Below are 17,197 nucleotides of genomic sequence, written 5' to 3'. Positions count from 1 at the left end.
TAATAACGGCATTGATACGCCTGGGCATTGAGTCAAACAGAGTTTGGATGGCGTGCACAGGTACAGCTGCCAATGCAGCTTCAACACGATACCACAGTTCATCAAGAGTAGTGACTGGCCGATTGTGACGAGCCAGTTGCTCGGGCACCATTGACCAGACGTTTTCAGTTAGTGAGAGATCTGGAGAATGTGCCGGCCAGGATAGCAGTCGAACATTTTCTGTATCCAGAAAGGCCCGTACAGGACCTGCAACATGCGGTCGCGCGTTATCCTGCTGAAATGTAGGGTTTCGCAGGGATCGAATGAAGGGTAGAGCCACGGGTCGTAATACATCTGAAACGTAACGTACACTGTTCAAAGTGCCGTCAATGCCAACAAGAGGTCACCGAGACGTGTAACCAATACCATCACGCCAGGTGATACGCCAGTGTGGCGATGACGAATACACGGTTCCAAAGTGCGTTCACCGCGATGTCGCCAAACACCATCATGATGCTGTAAATAGAACCTGGATTCATTCGAAAAAATAACGTTTCGCTTTTCGTGCACCCAGGTTCGTCGTTGATCACACCATCACAGGCGCTCCTGTCTGTGATGCAGTGTCAAGGGTAACCGCAGCCATGGTCTCCGAGCTGATAGTCCATGCTGCTGCAAACGTCATCGAACTGTTCGTGCAGATGGTGGTTGTGTTGTAAACGTCCCCATCTGTTGACTCAGGGATCGAGACGTGGCTGCACGATCCGTTACAGCCATGCGGATAAGATGCCTGTCATCTCGACTGCTAGTGATACGAGGCCGTTGGGATCCAGCACAGCGATCCCTATTGCCCTCCTGAACCCATCGATTCCATATTCAGCTAACAGTCATTGGATCTCGACCAACGTGAGCAGAAATGTCGCGATACGATAAACCACAATCGCGATAGACTACAATCCGACCTTTATCAAAGTCGGAAACGTGATGGTACGCATTTCTCCTCCTTACATGAGGCATCACAAAAACGTTTCACCAGGCAACGCCGGTCAACTGCTCTTTGTGTATGAGAAATCAGTTGAAAACTTTCCTCATGTCAGCACGTTGTAGGTGTCGTCACCGGCGCCAACCTTGTGTGAATGCTGTGAAAAGCTAATCATTTGCATATCACAGCATCTTCCTCCTGGCGGTTAAATTTCGCGTCTGTAGCACGTCACCTTCGTGGTGTAGCAATTTTAATGGCCAGTGGTGTATTACAAGCCCAGATGGGCACACGACGTTAACAAGGTTGGTGTCTGTTCCTCACCCTCTCTTTTACCCTGTCGAAGGAACCCAAGTAATTTTGTGAGGTTGAGGTGTCCGTTCTAGTGGAATAAAATATAAGGATACAGACAGGACCTCACACGGAAGTTTGGGTCCGTCCAGGAACTGTGTGCGGATGACCGATCTGCTTAAGGCGATAAGCGGGAAATGTAGGTTCGAGTTCCCGTCCTTCACAATTTTTCATATATCTCCACTAGATATTAGATATATACCTTCTATGCCAAGTAATTCACATTTATCGAATCAAGTTCGAAACATTACAGTACGTTGACACTCTTCTCATGTACGCAGCTGGATGATGTAGTCATCTTGACACAATATTTCAACGGACCAACTGGCCGCCATCTTCAGGTGAGTCTGCTGATGCACAATCTCCCCGGGAATGAGATTCCAACAGAATCGGCGGCTTCCTTAAACACCACAACTGGCCCAGCGCCGTGCACGAGAGTAGCTCTGCTGCCCCCCAAGTAAACAAGTAGCGCACCGATGGAAGCAATAGGCGAACGATATATCATTATCAGAACACTGGTCACAAAAAAAAAAAAAAAAAAAAAAAAATCCGCTGGTCGAAATGAAAACCGTTTATCTTGAGGATGGAGCTCATCCGTCCGTGTTTGCTTTCAAGTAGATTTGTTTTTGGAGAGGGACCACCTCGAGCAAAACATCATTTTTTATTTTTCTTTTTATTTTCCAGACATGTTTCCCTGAAGCTTCTGAATCAACCGTGGTTTTTTATTACATTTCTATATAACAGAGAAAATGCTCTTTACTGTTTGTACACTTATAAATTTGTGGTTTTAAGACAATATGTACATATTTGACAAACAGACAAAGTTTTGTTTATATACCTTGTTACCAGATGCTGTGGATTTCCTCGATTTTTATGTTATTTAATGCATTTGATTTGTTTCGCAGTTTGACTTTTGCAGCCGTACAGAACTTAATGTTGATCAGTTATTTAATTCGAAATTATATGATTTGGAATGTTAAGGTTATGCATACCGTTAACTTACTTTATGTGGAAGATTTTGTGTGTGTGTGTTTGTGTGTGTGTGTGTGTGTGTGTGTGTGTGTGTGTGTGGAATGCAAACTATGAAACAAAACAACTGCATTAAATAACGTAAGAATCCATGAAATCAACAGCATTTGATAACGAAGTATATATACAAAAGTTTTTCTGATTTTCAAATAAGTAAATACTGTCTTAAGAACCCAAATTTATATTTGTAGAAGTAGCATTTTTCCTGTCTTATAGAAATGTAATAAAAAACCACTGATGATACTGAAACATGTCTAGGAAATAAACAGAAAAATAAAATAAATTGTGTTTTACACAAAGCAGACCTTCTCCAAACACAAATATATGAAGAATGTCATTGGTTGAGATAAAAATCAATTTCCACGTCTTACTTAACCCTTTAAGATATGAATTTCTTATGAAAGAAGGAAAATCTTTATGTATGTATCAACGCTCGTAGGTGATTTTTTAATGATTTTAGATGCAAGATTTACACAAAAACATGTATCAGTTTTCAGAACATACTTTGACGCTTGGCTTCCTTTTATGGAGTAAAATAGCTAATTACGTAATGTCCTATATTGTAATAAATAGTAAACTGGTCATTCAATAATTACCATACAATTCAACAATAACAGTATTCAATTATACAGTAGAATATAGCGAATCAATCACAAAGGCGCATTCTGGTGGCCACGAGCTCCTACCCTAACTTGCAGATATTTTCATAGTCATGTCCAACAGTTGGCAACACTCGCATGTGTTGAAAAGGCTGAACTTCAACAAATATATACCTCGGACTTCCATTGAGAAAACGATGCTTCCGCTGCAACTAAGACACTGTAACAGTTAATGTACGCAATTGTAGACAGAGGGTCTGAAAGGATTAGGTAAACCCTTGCCCCTAATAATAATATTATCCGATAATCGAATTTCAATAGAACACATTCCAAGCTGTGGGAAACAGGAGTGATCATTTGTGTCTCATTACACAGCGTCTTATGTCCTTCATTAAGACGGTTTCCTGCCACTGCGTATCTCTCTGACTGGGGCAAACGAGTTTGATGATGGTGTTCTACACATCAATCCTGAATAACACGGATGGTTTGGCCAATAGAAGCCATCCCATAACGACTAGTTTCCACAGTCGCAAGTCACATTTTCTTGATCCAGGAAGGTTTCTAATTATAGCCGGTAACATCAATACACTTTTTATGCCTTATCGTCTTAAAATTCATGAAATTTTCGAGGATATCCTCCCAGCAAAATATAAAAATGTAGCAGATTTACAAGCATCCTCTGATAGTTCCCTCAGAAGCACAACATATTTATTGATTAGTGTAACAACTGTAAGGTGGGCCTATTCCTATATCAAATTTTCTGCATCGAAGTCCACAAAACTCTCTTGCGTTTGTGTGGTGGATGACAGCTGATCGCATGAAGGTAACGATCAGTATGCACATGTTCACGGTATACACTATGCTCCAAAGTCCCTTCGTCATTGCTGTGAACCAAACATCCATAAAAGCAAGGTTTCATCATTTTCAACTTCTTTCTTAAATCTGATACTATGTTTGAGACAATTAAAATGATCTAAACAACCGGCTACGATTAGAGTCCTTCTTGGATCAGCAACGGATGACTTGGCACTGAGGAAATCTGGCGTATATAAAATACCTTGTCATTGTGGGATGGCTTATATTGGCCAAACTGTCCGTACTACTCAGGACTGAGGTGCAGAACACCATGGTCACACCATCTACTTCAGCCAGAGACATCCGCTGTGTTAGAACACTGTCTTAACGAGGGACGTAGGATGTTTTATAATGAGATGCAAATGATCACTTCTGTTTCTCACTACTGGGAATTTGTTCTAAAGGAATCCACTTAAATTCGATTAATTTAATATGTTATTGATAGGGCTAAGGTTTTCCCTTTATGCAAGACGTGGAATCCGATTGATCTGATATTAAACAACAAAATTCCTTATTTTGGCAAGCAGATTCTTTTCATTAGTGGTCTGCTAGTTATACAAATATATCGTTTTTCTTACTTCTAGCATCGGTGTACTACTAGTTTACTTGTGCTCGGGGTCAGAAGCGCTGCTATTCGTGCATCCACAGCGGACCAGCTGCTGATTCTATTGGAAACTAAGTTCCGGCATGATCCTGCATCACCAAACTCACCTAAAGATGGCAGTCAGTTGATCCGCTGAAATGTTGTGTCAATATGACTACATTATCTGGCTGCATATCAGAGAATATCATCAATCATTATGCTGCAATGTCAACATGATCACATTACATTCAATTTTTCAGCTCCTCTGCTTCCACTTTACTCATGCTGATGGTACCTTATGGACACTGGAATTTGTTTTGGCATGAATAACGTAGTTTCAGAAATTACATTGTATGGCCCTGAGTCACTCATACTTCCATTCTCGCTTAAAGTAATTTGATATTCCGTGTTACCTACGTATGACCTTAAAGTACTCCTTCAGTAAAGCACCGTAGGGATGCACATTAGTCGGGTGAGCCCTCTATAATGAGTGGACGATCTGGCAAGTCTCTGTACAGACACATATAATGAGGAGGCAATGCGTCTCACGTGAGTAAAGTACTCATGGGGAGATACTTCCTTTAGAAGATAACCACTGGATCAAACTAACGGTGGCCTCTTGCTGAATCCAGTAATTTCCGAAGCTTGTACTATAAACAATAATTGCGATGTTGACAATATATTATAATCAAATGATGAGTTGTGTTCTAGACTTGCGTTTTATGTTTGTGGGCACTGATGTATGAGCAACATTAAGTGTTTCTTGTGCTGTTGTTATTTTTTCACTCTTGTATCGTTGTAAAATTTCTATTTTATTTTTGTGTTATACCCAACTCATGATTTACTACTGCACAATACGTGTTATTCAGTCCTCGGCAGTAATTCGTTTTGATCAAGGGAGTTATACACAGTCCTTGTTAGAAGTATCCACACATGTCAGAAAAACAGTGATTTTCGTAACCGCAATACTAGAAAGAAGTTGTTCATAACTCTTCATTAAAACTGACTTTAGAAGGACATTAATAATAGTGCTATTGAAATATTTTACACTTCACCTAACGAAAGAAAATCCTTTGCAGATATAAAAGCTAAATTTGAAAGAACTCCCAATAAGCTAAGTAAGTTTATTCCAAAAAACAGTTTCATTTGGAAATTTGTGATCTATATACTGAAAAGGAATTACGCACTTACTGAAGAATGAATTTAATAACCAGCATGCTGACTAGATTCACGTCATTTCGGTTTATCATCCATGTAACTCACTAACCATGTGACTAACTAACTAACAACAAATAACTACAGGTTACTGGTTCAGTGGGATTAGTTGCAGGTTACGTCTTTGGCTGTATCTTACCTTAAAATGCAAAAATTCGGAATTAAACGCGAAGTACAACTATTTAAAAAGCAGGATTCACTTGACCCCTTTCTAAGAGAAAGTTTCAACTCATTCCGATTTGACTACGTAAGCGGTCACTAGTTATGGTTTGAATTCAGAGGAACAGTAAGGGCGGCAGTTGAGAGACATATACCACATAAATTAATAAGAGATGGGACTGATCCCCCATGGTACACAAACAGAATCAGTACATGCCAAATGTAAAAGTCCACAAGGTCGGCGAAGTTTTACAGATGTTCGAAATTTAGCGTGAATTCAATGTGAGATGCTTTTAATAGTTTCCACAAGTAAACCCTGTCTCGAAATCTGGCAGAAAATCCAAGGGATGGTGATGTCACTGATGACAGAGCTACTAAATCAGAGTTATTAAACACGGTTTTCCGAAGCTCCTTCACCAAAGAAGACAAAATAAATGCTCTAGAATATATCGTCGGTGTAGTGAAGCAGCTTACATCTCTTAATAAAGGCAAGGGCCTCCGGTACAGATTCTATACCAGTAAGGTAGCTTTCGGAGTATGCTGACACAAGTAGCCCCATGCTGAGCAATCATGTACAAACGTTCGCTCTTCGAAAGATCCGTATCTAAGGAAATTGATTCCATATTTTTAGATTCCCAGAAGGCTTTCGACACCGTTCCTCACAAGCGTGTTCTAATCAAGTGGCTTGCCTAGGGAGTATCGGCTCAGTTGTGTGACTGGATTCGTGGTTTCCAGTCAAAACGGTCACAGTTCTTAGTAACTGACGGAAAGTCATCAAATAAAACGGAAGTAACATCTGGCGTTCTCCAGGGAAGTGGTAAGGCTCCTTGCTATTCCTGATCTACATAAACGACGTAGGAGACAATCTGAGCAGTCCTCTTAGACTGTTTGCAGATGATGTAGTCATTTACCGTCTGCTATGATCAAAACCAATTGCAAAATGACTTAGTCACCTGTATGGTGCGAAAAGTGACAGTTGATTCTAAATAATGAAAAGTGTGAAGTCGTCCTCATGAGTACTAGAAGAAATCCGCTAAATTTCGATTACGCGATAAATCACACAAATCTAAAGGCTGTATATTCAACTAAATGCTTAAGGCTTAAAGTTACGAATAATTTAAACTAGAATGAGCACATAGACAATGCTGTGGGTAAAGCAACGAAAGACTGATTCATTGGCAGAACGCTCAGAAAGTGCAACGCGTCTACTAAAGAGACGCTTGTATGGCCTCTTCTGGAGTACTGCCGTGCGGTGTGAGACCCGCATCAGAGCGGCCGGACGTAGGACATCGCAAAAGTTCGTTTTGTATTATCGTGAAGCAGGGGTGAGAGGACTACGGACATGATACGTGAACTGGGTCGGCAATCATTTAAACAAACGCGGTAGGATCTTCTCAGGAAATTACAATCACCAGGTTTCTCCACCGATTGAGAGAATATTCTGTTGGCGCCCACCTACATAAGGAGAAATGATCATCATGATAACACAAGAGACATCAGAGCTCGCTCAGGAAGATTTCAGTGCTCGTTTTTTCCCGAGCGCCGTTCGAGAGTGGTGCGGTAGAGAAATAGCTTAAAGGTGTTTCGATGAACCTTCCACCAGGCACTTAACTGTGAATTGCATAGTAATGATGTACATATAGATATAGATGAAGATGTACACTAGGCGTTGACATACAGTCTTACGCTGAGGAACTTTAGGTCATCAACTCTCCTCGATTTACCGATAAATATCCGAGGTAGTCATAAAGATTTAATTATCAACTCGAATAAATAAAGCTACGACCGTGAAACACGTGGAGCTAGTCTTTGTCCGCATATTAATCGTTTAATGTGACTTCTGTTTCCCAACAATGATAAACTGAACAGAGAACTTGATTGTAAAAGTCTGCGTTTCATCAAGTTATCAAACGTTTCACGTGAAAAATCATCTCGTCATTTTGGAAATGCCTGTACTCAATAGTTCCTTGACGAGAAAAAAAAGTCCCTAGGTAGTATGTCAGTAGAATACGGGGATAAAGCAAAATTTGATAACACAAAGAGGCAGCCTGTGTTATCCTGTCCTGTGCGTAACGAGCTGCCCGCGATGCCTCCCTTAGCCTTGCCAGGAGATTTCGGCAGTAGGCTCTTGCGGCAGGTTTCTCCTTAAGATCACGATCTGTTAGCATCACACAGTGTAACCCCCAAAAAACACTCAGCGTTGCCTTGCCCGATGGCGGTTTTCTCGGCGGTAGTGGATTCACATTGTAACACGCCCGGGTGCACAAATGGGTGGGGTACTTATACTGTTTTTTCCACTTCTTCTTTTCTTGACCGTGCTCCCTGTCCACACCACGTGCCTGATAATCCCGCGGCTCCATACTGCTGTTGGCTTCCCTGAAACTATCTATCGAAATATGCAAGCGGGTTTAGGGGAGCCATCAACGTTAAAACACAACACTAATCTACGTCTGGTATGAACAGCTATATTCTGAGACGCTAAAAGTAAGTCGCAGGTTGCACTGTTTACACTCTAAGTCGTAAATGTTTATCCCAATTAACAATCTTGATGATTATCTGTCCACAATATCACTTGGACGAGCGTACGCGTACCGAACACGCCACGGATGATTGTTGATGATACGAAAGCCGAGTAATCGAACGAAAGTTCTTACGCTCGCGACGCATACACAGATATCTTCTGAAGCAAGTCCTCCTTGCCACTAGTCATGATATTACACTGTCCGTAAAGTTAATTTTTCAGTTCTCAGCTCTCACTTGTACAAGCGTGCGCGTAACCGTCACGGCGCGGTTGATTGTTGATAATGCGAAAACGCGATGATCGAACGCACGTTCTCATGTTCACTACAAGACACTGGCACTTGACTGCACTCTTTTATGGTAACTAATTTCTACTGATTCACATCAGTTAATTCTGGGAGACCGAACACGGCGCGGATGATTGATACAGTACGGTAAGACACGCAACGAGAGGATACACAAATACGGTATCAGCAGCACTGCACATTTCTTAAATTACTTCTTGACGCACTTTCCTCTGAATCATTTGCTTATTTTATCACTTTACTGTAATAGCACTTGTAGCATCACTTCCATACTAACAATTCCTCTCACATGCAGATCTACACACAACACAACATAACAGTTCGTGACCCGCGCTTGACTCTACAGACAGACTGCCCGCAAAGATACTCCTCAACTAAGCCCACGATATGACAATACGCTTACAACATGTTTGAAGTGACTTCTGCGCTCCTTCGTCCCAGGGTTGTAGTGATACATCCATAACTCCACTTTGATTGATAGGTGTCATGTATCATTTTGGTATCTGAATCGATTGTGAGCGAGTAGCGATGTTGTAAAGCTGTATCGCACAAGTTAGGGTAATATCTTTGGTGTGCGCGAGGGTGCATTGAGCAGATAATGTTAAGCTGCGTTACAGTGAGGAAGCAATGGTAATGTTATGTTTCAAATGTAAAGTTTCAATTTATCAATGTGTATAATGAACACGATTATATCAAGATTGTAACGGAAACTGATTAGTGAAGGAGGAACTTTAATGGAACTAAGTGTATACCAGAAGTGGATTGTCAGATGTAAATATTATATTCATGTTACTTTTTTTCATTATTGCTGGGCCATCGGACTAACGTTGGTTACTGTACTGAGAGTTGGTAGATATGAAAGATAGAAAACTGTATTATTTGGATGTTAAGACGTTCTTTAAATTTAAAATCGGTCTCGAGCGCTTTTTCACAGTACAAAAAAACTTAGTCTTGACATTTATGCCCATATAAAATTTCTCACTTACCTTTTATCACAATTTTTTAATTGATCATTCTTTTTTTAAAAGTATACTTAGATTTGCAACTAGAAGAGAACTCATTGCACCTCCCGAGTGTCTCTGTGTAGATATTGTTATTTTCAGCTTTAGTATAGCGGCGCGCAAGACAGAACAGTACTGCATATTGTGATTTTTCTTTTATTCAAATGGTTCAAATTGCTCTGAGCATTATGGGACTTAACTTCTAAGGTCATCAGTCCCCTAGAACTTAGAACTACTTAAACCTAACTAACCTAAAGACAGCACACACATCCATGCCCGAGGCAGGATTCGAACCTGCGACCGTAGCGGTTTTCTGTGATGTGTTTCACTTTTAGTTCTGGGATCTGTGAACAGTTTTGCAAATCTTATTATCGTATGTTTTATGTCAGAGTTCATTATTCAGGCAGTTTATACTGTTCAAAATTCTTGCAGGCAGATTGTTAACTTTTACTGTATGAAAGACTTCCCTTTACATAACGACAATGAATTGTTATTACAGTACAGCTTTCCCTTCATTACGGCAGTTCATTTATTATTACAGCTCAAATTTTACAACCAGAAACAGTACTTCAGTATTATTTTCATTTATTTAGATAGCTTTCAAGATTATGAGGCTAAAGAATGCTTCTGGACTGGTCTGACACAGCTGTAACATTACTGCTGATGTCTCGTTTAGGCAAGCTTATTGAGTCTCTGTCCCCCACCCAGAAGTGACCTTCCATTTCGTTCTTCGTCATTCTGACTTCACTGGAAGCGTCTACACCATGATGTTATATTGGTGCTGCACGTTTTCTCCAACTCGGCAAGGGCAGTTGCAGCGTTGTTCCTCTTCAAATACAAAGAACACGATTCCGCGCGATACTCCACTTTATCAATGGTTTGCGCCATTTTGTTTTTGCTACGGTACTGTGCACTGTAACGGAGTGGTTTCAGTGTGTACCTGTAAAAAAATAAAATTTAAAAACGTAGTTTTAAATTCTTTCGAAGGTTTTTATTTTTTTTTTACGCGGCCGCCCTGGAAACCCCATACTGCCTTAAACAGCGCAAGCATGTGGCCTACTGTAAATATTTCGTCACGGGAATTGTACATAAGGTAATTATGCTACGTCTTCTGAAAATAAACTTCTTCAGACAGAAAACAAGTCTATCCAGAATGAGATTTTGACGCTGTCGCAAAGTGTGCGTTGATATGAAACTTCCTGCCGGAATAAAACTGTGTGTCGGGCCGAGACTCGAACTCAGGACCTTTGCCTTTCGCGGGAAAGGGCTTTACCACGTTGCAAGATCGAATCTCGGTCCGACACACAGTTTTAATGTGCCTGAAAGTTTCATATCAAGCACACTCTTTGACAGAGTGAGATGAGATATTGTCGGAATGAAAAGTTGAGAGGCTGGCTCGTGAGACGTGCTTGCATAGCTCAGTCGGCAGAGCACTTGCCCGCAAGGGTAACGAGTTCGAGTTTCGGTCCGGCACACACTTTTAATCTGCCAGTTTAAAAACCTAATAATCGTTCGAAAACGAAAAATTCATCTTTGAAAAATAGTAAAATTCTTTTCGGATAAACATTGAACGTCTTGAAACTTCCTGGCAGATTAAAACTGTGTGCTGGAGCGAGACTTGAACTCTAGGTCTTTATCTTTCGCTGGAAAGTGCCCTACCCACTGGGCTACCCAAACACGAATAACGATCCGTCCTTAGAGCTTCGCTTCCGCCAGTACCTCATCTCCTCCCTTCCACAATTCACACTTGCACGCGAGGGGCAAATGTCCCGAATTAATCCGCTAGAAAATTTTGTATCAGTGCACACCCTGCCGCAGAGTGAAAACTTCATTGTATATTAAAGACGTTCTTTAAAAGGATATAAAACAATATTACAGCAAAACAGTGCATCTGTTCTCAGAATTTCTCAGAATACAATAGCGTCCAGAAACAATGAGTTCTTAGAAGACACTGAAACTCCTCTTGACACAACGAAAAATTATTGAAACAATAAAATTCCTCTTGAAACTGACCAAATGCTAGTTATAAGTCTGACATTATCCAAACAATAAAATTCCTTTTGAATTCCTACACGGTCCGCAGAGAGGTCTACAAATTTTATTGCCGAGTTTATTTTGTCAAAAATATTTGTAAAAGGATAGATTGTTATTCACCATTAAGAAGACACATTGAGTTACAGACTGGCACAGCAAAAGATTGTTACACATTTAACTTTCGACTAAAGCCTTGTTCAGCAAAGAAGGGGAATACACACTCACATAAGGAACCACAGTTCAAGCGTACGTGTCCGCCATCTCTAGCAGCTCGATCGGATTTCTAGTTTATTTTGTACGATCCGTGGTTGTCGGCGTAGCAAGTCTCATCAGTCACCTATCAGTGTTAACTCTGGACGTAACAGGAAAGTCACTTGGTGTCCCAGGAGTCTCACAAACTTGTCATTTTTTTCATGCTGGCCAGAAGACAAAGTTGCAGACGAGCTTGTTACATGTTCAATTTTCTCCGCGTCCACCGCCGTATCTGGTTCAGATTCTTGCAAGTGAAGGTGTGTACGGCGGACGCTTTTATTTCGCAAGAGTGTCAACAAAGCAAGTTGCACAAATCAACTGGAAACCCTTTTATTGCGATTATGGTATCGGTAAGATGAGTTTACAAGTTGGTCCGTACACAGGATGGCAGTCTGAATGTTCTTCCAGATTTTTCTCCTAATCCAGTGATGGACGTTTCATTATTCGTGGCTGTGGCGCTGTAGACGTCATCATAGATGTCTGTCCTCCTCCTTTGCGGGGTTGCATGTCCTAAATAGCTCGTCTCGAAATTGTTATTTGTTTAGATTAAGGCACAACACATGGTGTTATTCGACATAAACAGAGCAGTGGTAAGACTGAACATCAGATGAAACACAGAATACAAACATCTTAAATACACGGTACAGTATTTTATAATGTTAAATTTATTTTCTTAATCGAGTTAACAACAATCGGAGTCAATATCAAGAAGCCTGTATTGCCTGGATATGAAGTTAAAGTACATTCCTGCACTCGCCAGGACTATAAAATGGTTCGAGTACTTTTTTTTCACAAGAATGGGAAGTCCCTGCATACTTCACCGTTCGCGTGGATTCTAGTTGCTGTTTTCCACGTTCGTCGGGGCAAACCGAAGTCGGCTGGTTTCTTGTGGGTGTTTAGATCGGTTTGTATTCCTGGTGCTGCTCGCAGGGTCCTTATTTGCTCCCAGCTTTGCTTACATCGAGAAGCTCTGCAGCAGTTGTTATTGCTCGTTGTCTGAAGTGCCTCGCCAGAACTGGAAAATGGCTCGAGCACCCATTTGTACGAGGGGCGTTCACTAAGTAATAAAACACAATTTTTCTTGCAGCAGGTTGGTTTCATTCAGGATTCCAATTCACCATATTATTTTCCACTTTTTGGCTACAAAATAGTTTTTGTTATCATGATCTCCGTTCAGTGCGACGGCCATGCGCCGCCTTACTGGGATGGCCTGCCTGTCCAAGTGATACCACTTTACTGGTCGACGTCGGAACAGATGTCTTGCTGCATCAATAACTTCCCCATTATTTACGTACTGTTTCCCGCTGAGTGCATCCTCTATCGGACCAGACGAATGAAAGGTCTGAAGGTGCGAGATTCAGGCTGTAGGGTGGATGAGGAGGAACAGTACAATGAAGTTTCCTGCTCTCCTCTCGGGTGCACAAAGGTGTGTGAGGCCTTGAGTTGTCGAGGAGAAGGAGAAGTTCGTTTGCATTTTTGCGGCGATGAACACGCTGAAGTCGTTTCTTCAGTTACCTGAGGCTATTTATTTATTTATATATTTATTGACAAATTATAGACTTGTTACGGTGTTTTGAAACAGCTCCATTTTATACTTTTGTTTTACGTAGTTTTCTTTCGTTTTGTTTTCATCTACAACATTTTACTAAGAATAACACCTTTAAAAATAACAATAATTTAAGGTTGAAATATAAATAAAATTATGTTGTTTCAAGAAGAATATAAAAATATGATAGTATAGAGGAGAGATTTGTTAGTGTCTTTACCGATTGTGACTGGTGGTGAACACCTCGGAATCGTTTCTTAGGGTCATTAATCGCCAGTCACAACAAACAAAGTTTGGTTAGTAGTAGAAAAATAGTATTGCTAATCCTATGCATTAAATTTAGATGCTCATCCGTGTACAACATTTGGTGCTTTCTTGGCTAAATGGCTCTAAGCACTATGGGAGTTAACTTCTGAGGTCATCAGTCCCCTAGAACTTAGAACTACGGAAACCTAACTAAGTTAAAGACATCACACACATCCATGCCCGAGGCAGGATTCGAACCTGCGTCCGTAGCAGCAGCGCGGCACTGGACTGAAGGGCCTAGAACCGCTAGACCACAGCGGCCGGCCTTGGCTAAATCTCCAGCGCCTTACGCTTATTTACTGTTACATCTCGGTTTCCTCCTCCTGTTTCTTTTCAGTGTCAATGTTTTCGCTGTCGCTGTGTCACTGTCCACCCTCTGGAGATTGTTGTCATGTTTTACATAGGCATGTCTGTTGTGTCCGCAGATACTTTTGCGCTGTTTTTGAAATACTGTTTGCAAATTCATTTAGTTGTGGCCATTGTTCTCCGGCTCTTATTGCTGTGTATATATGTATGTCTGTTTCAGTGTAGTCTAAGTGTAGCGTGAATCTACTATTCATGTATTGCCGGTAGAAGAAGGCAGTGTGTTCTGGAGAACGTTCTTCCCCACATGTGCTTGTAGGTGTCTGTCTCAGACTCACGCGGTTTAAATGCGTGGGATAAGTTATGTATCTTACCGCGGCTGGGATCGACATGTTTCATTCTCAACCGCTTCCTTACGTCAGGGAGGAAGTCGTGCAATCTTCGTCCACTTCCACTCACCTTGCCATGTGTCAGAAAACCAACTTTTAAGATGGCGTGTCGTTTGTACTGGTACACCAGCTGTAGTGTGTAACTTATCTAGTCTTCCCATCTTTAACCAGTACCTTGCAGGTTTGCACCTGATCGTGATACCTATGGGGCATATTCCGAGCACCACACACAGTGCATCTACTGAGGTGGTGCCGAAGGCTCCTGATAGCCTAAGTGGAACACTTCTCTGCCCTCGTCTGATGCTTTGTTGGTGACCAGGTTCAGTCTGTATGCCCACGTGCTAGCTGCGAACCCGAGTACTGATTCAAAAGTGCACAGTGGTATGTCCTTGTGACTGGTAGAGGTAGTTTGTACCGCTTTGAATTTAGCTTCACCAGTTTATGCACTATTTTTCTCTTTGTTTTTTGCTAGCCGTATGTGTTATCATCTATGTTTACTCCAAGACAATGCATAACATTTGCTCGTTTGATGTTTGTGTCCCCTATTTCAACTGAAGGGTTCCTTTGGTGTGATTTTTTTCACTAATGCTTACGCTGTTGTTGTGACTCCATTGTGTAATTTTTTGTACTTTTCCACTGTCTTTCTCTTCTAGCTGGGCTCTTTTGTTTGCAGTGACTACAACTGTGTAGGCAACAATCACGTCTGAGCTGTCATCCTCATCTACAAGTTGTAGGAAGGTTCGATTGTTATTTCCAAGAAGATGGAGCCGCAGGTAGACCACTGAGGTGCCTTTGGTAATTCTTTCAATTACTTTCCGGCTGTCCATCTGTCATCGGCTACTTGGTCTTCACTGTAGTCTAGGACGCTGTTGTAAAGTGATTGCGTTACCTCCAGATGTCTTAACCTTTGAAACACTGCGGGCCGCTAGAGGTTACCGAATGGCCCGCAAGTGTTATTCGTTATTACCATGGCGTATTACTGTGTAGGACATGGTTGATGGCATCATCTACAGATTTTCAAGTTCTGAGGCCGAATTGGTTTTGGCTCATGCCCCTGAGAGCTCCGAGGGTTTGCAAGCGCTTACACAGTAGCTTTTCCTGTATCTTTGCTAGAGTGTTTATTAGGCATATTGGCCTGTAAGTCTTTGGATCTGAAGGATCCCTGTCTGATGATTTCTTAACAATTACTTGTTTAGATGTTTTCCATACTGTCCATGGCCTGCCCAGCCATAAGGCATCATTCAGTAACTTGTTAGGAACGGGATGATGTGCGGTGCTACATTTTCAGTGTTTCTACATCTACTCTACATCTACATCTACATTCATACTCCGCAAGCCACCTGACGGTGTGTGGCGGAGGGTACCTTGAGTACCTTTACCGGTTCTTCCTCCTATTCCAGTCTCGTATTGTTCGTAGAAAGGAGGACTGTCGGTATGCTTCTGTGTGGGCTCTAATCTCTCTGATTTTATCCTCATGGTCTCTTCGCGAGATATACGTAGGAGGGAGCAATATACTGCTTGACTCCTCGGTGAAGGTATGTTCTCGAAACTTTAACAAAAGCCCGTACCGAGCTACTGAGCGTCTCTCCTGCAGAGTCTTCCACTGGCGTTCATCTATCATCTCCGTCCTGTAACGAAGCGCGCTGCTCTCCGTTGGATCTTCTCTATCTCTTCTATCAACCCTATCTGGTACGGATCCCACACTGCTGAACAGTATTCAAGCAGTGGGCGAACAAGCGTACTGTAACCTACTTCCTTTGTTTTCGGATTGCATTTCCTTAAGATTCTTCCAATGAATCTCAGTCTGGCATCTGCTTTACCAACGATCAACAGGCGTATCGAGGCCGTTATTACGGCCAGAGGTGGTTGATCTGGGTACTGATTTCTCAGGATCTATGCACCCAAATTGCGTGAAAATGTAATCACATATCAGTTCTAGTATAATACATTTGTCCAATGAATACCTGTTTATCATCTGCATTTCTTGTTGGTGTAGCAATTTTAATGGCCAGTAGTGTACCTAGACAATGCTCATTCAGTATCTGATAATGGAAGTGACTGGTGATTTGCAATAGCATTTAACCATAATTTCAAACTTTTTCTCTTTTAGTAGCTTAAAATTAAATATTTAACGTATTGTTTCATTTGTAACGAAATCAGACGCATGGAGTTTTTTATAAGGAGCGATGAAAGAGCTTCTGTTCGAAGGCCGTACGGTCTAGTATCGGTATGCGAATCAGGCAGAATCGCCGTGAACATTGAAACATCCCGCCGACACACCAGGCTGAAGATACTTGTATGGTAGAACACCGTGTTCTGCTGCGTGAAGAAGTCCGTAACTGCGTGCTGCACATCCTCGTCCAACAGGAATTGTCGAGCCTTCAAGACCTATTTTAAATGACCAAAGGCGTGATAATAGTAAAGAGCGAGATTAGGACTGAAGGGGGGGGGGGGCGGGGGGAGGCACTCGAGTGTCTCCCACTTGAGATGGCGGAACTTCTACGTCATTCTCAGATCGACCGGCATTTTATGTCGATTCCTGACCAGTACGGTACTCAGCGCACCATTTCACAACGGTGTTTTTCGACAAACATGCTGCCCCATACAAAGTCTTCATTCTGCGATGGATCTCTCCTGGCACTTGTCCTTCGGGAACCAAGAAGAATATAACGGCACGTTGGTCCTTTTAGGACGCATTTGGTAGCAATATCGCCACAGTTCACGTTTCCGTATTTATCAAACAAGTCAGAGAGACTCGAATGCCAAACTAATCCTTTGTCTATGTCTCGGTGCTT

Source organism: Schistocerca piceifrons, chromosome 3, assembly GCF_021461385.2.
Source record: "Schistocerca piceifrons isolate TAMUIC-IGC-003096 chromosome 3, iqSchPice1.1, whole genome shotgun sequence".
Taxonomy (NCBI): Eukaryota; Metazoa; Arthropoda; class Insecta; order Orthoptera; family Acrididae; genus Schistocerca; species Schistocerca piceifrons.
The sequence above is the reverse complement of the archived record's forward strand: the minus strand, read 5'-3'. Positions refer to the sequence as shown.